This window comes from Frankliniella occidentalis, unplaced genomic scaffold (assembly GCF_000697945.3).
Source record: "Frankliniella occidentalis isolate FOCC.00 unplaced genomic scaffold, Focc_3.1 Scaffold152, whole genome shotgun sequence".
Classification (NCBI taxonomy): Eukaryota; Metazoa; Arthropoda; class Insecta; order Thysanoptera; family Thripidae; genus Frankliniella; species Frankliniella occidentalis.
The window spans coordinates 150,922-152,991 of record NW_026267279.1 but is presented as its reverse complement, the minus strand read 5'-3'; the positions used below and the strand labels follow the sequence as shown (position 1 = coordinate 152,991).

The window sequence follows — 2,070 nt, the reverse complement described above, 5'->3', positions numbered from 1 at the left end:
CACGGGCGTCCAGACGTGATTACACCTGCCAAGCCGCATTTGGGAGCGGGCCGGACCGGGCCGAAGGAAAGTGTGTGTGGCGTATGCCTCGGGAATTCTACTGAGCCTTGCACGAAAGTTCAAGACTGAGCTGCGAGGACCGCGGCGTGACGCGCGGGGATTGAGGTGAGAGGATGTCGTCGGCGAAAGAGAAGGAAATTTCCCGGTCAGTGCCGTGTACTGCGTTGGGTTGTTAGCGCCGCCGTTCCGTCGTCGGGGAACAAACCGCCTCTTCGTCCTCGCCGACGGCTGTACCACCCGGCTGTACCGTACCTTCCCACTTCCCCCGCGAGTCTGACGAAGCCCTGAACTTGACATCACCCGGCGTTATGTCAGATTCGCGCCGGCCGGAAACGGATCGGCGGAGGAGGAGGAGAGCACTGCGCTGTGGCCACGGAGCTGGCTGTGGCTGTGGTTGCGCTGTGGCATGCAGGCGAGGCGGGGCGCGCCGGGCCGGGCAGGCAACCCGCTCCGCAGGCGAGCCGGAGGGCTGCCTACCCTGGGCCGCCGGCCGGAGCTGGAGCGGGAGCAAGGGCCGGGCGGCCCGGCCCGGGCGGAGCGCGGAGCAAGGCGGCACACAGGTGCCGAGGCCTCTCCCCTCCTCTCCCCTCCCCCGCACAGTTAGTGCACCTCGGCTCCCCCGCCTCCCCCGCAGCTCCAGCGGCGCTCTTCTTCTCCAGCGGAGCCCTGGCTGGAGGCTCCAGCGCGCAGGCGCGGGGCATGTCCAGCAGCCCGCGGCCGCGCGCGGGGTTGCCAGAGGTTCCAGAGGTGCATGGCACCGGGCCTAGCCCTCTACCCCTACCCGGCCTGGAATCTGGCACTCGGAGAGTTCGTTGCCGCCTCAAGGCTGTCGCCGCCGAGCGCCCGGCCCCCGGCCCCGGGCCGAGCGCGGAGCGGAGCGCGGCGCTGCGCGGTTAGGGCCGTGGGTCAATGAAACTTGGACCGCGAGCCGGCAACGCTGCGGCGCGGCGGCGTTCGGCTGCGGTTCGGCGCGCCCCCGCGCCCTCTCCGCCGCGCCCCTCACCCGGGGCCGAGCGCCGCCGAGCGCCGCCGAGCGGGCCGTCGGCTGACGGGCTGGTGCGCGTACTTGGTGCCGCTACCGCCTCCTCCTCCGCCGCCGCCGCCGCTACCGTGAGGCAAAGCGTCAACAAAGACGGCTTGGTTTTGCTGCGCTGCGGTTTTGAACGCTGTTTTAACACGTTTGAAGGGGTTGATTCTGCCGGTGATCGCTCCTGACGCATGCCCCGCGCCGCGACGCGTTCGCCCTTACCAGGCTCGAGTGGTTTCTCGCCGTGTGTCGCGCTGTGCGAGTGAATTTGTTGCGCGCCGGACTGTGGCTGCCAGGACCGTGCGCCGTGTGTGGACTACGTGATCTGGGCTTGCTCGCTCTCCCCTCGTTGCACCTCGTCGGTGGGTGACATGTTCATGAACAAGTGCTACGATTGTCGATGGACGTTCGCCAGTTTTTCGCACTTGAGGACAAGCTGTGTGTGTAGTTAGTGTGCCCGTCCCGCTGCCTGCCCTGCGTCTGCCTGCTCTGCCCTGCTCCGGGAGGTGCGTACTCGACCCGAAATGGCGGACGCGTCTTGGTGAACCTGCCTGCGCCGGCTGGGCTGGCCTGCGGTGGTGTCGCGGGGCTGGCTGCCGTCGTCGGTGGTGGACGCCGTCGACGGCGACCTGTCGGTTAGAAGCGACGCTGGTCGTTGACGTCGCCCTCGTCTATCTGCCTGTCATGACTGAGATGTCACTCGGCCGGGCAGCGTCGCTCGCGAGATGCAGTTGTGCCGTCTGGTCGCGGTCGTGTTGGGCCGCCTTGCCTTGGCCGAGAGGTTTTGAACGGTGGCAGCTGGGACAATTTTCTGACTAATTTGTCTCCCTTAAGAAATGACAAATTAGTTGCATCGGGTATGGTGACTTTGCTGGGTACCCCATATTTTAGTTCTCTTGCACTTGTTGTTTTCTGTTGAAACCTTGAAGATGCAATGAATTGTTTTCTTTTGCCGTTTTATGAATGAATGACTTCTTGTGAAA

The 2,070-nt window shown here is 65.5% G+C and overlaps 1 protein-coding gene across 3 annotated transcripts in view; it reads left to right on the top strand.

Moving 5' to 3' along the window:
• Window positions 1-2,070, top strand: part of LOC113216370 (SIN3-HDAC complex-associated factor) — a 33,968-nt gene that overhangs the window by 15,694 nt on the left and 16,204 nt on the right. Inside the window, exon 1 of one of the 3 annotated variants that reach the window (XM_026436117.2) lies at window positions 1,157-1,593. The exons of the other annotated variants lie outside the window; for them this stretch is intronic. The gene's annotated coding sequence lies outside the window, so the exon portion shown is untranslated. Of the gene's footprint in view, window positions 1-1,156; window positions 1,594-2,070 lie in introns of those variants that run through there. 3 annotated transcript variants of the gene reach the window in all.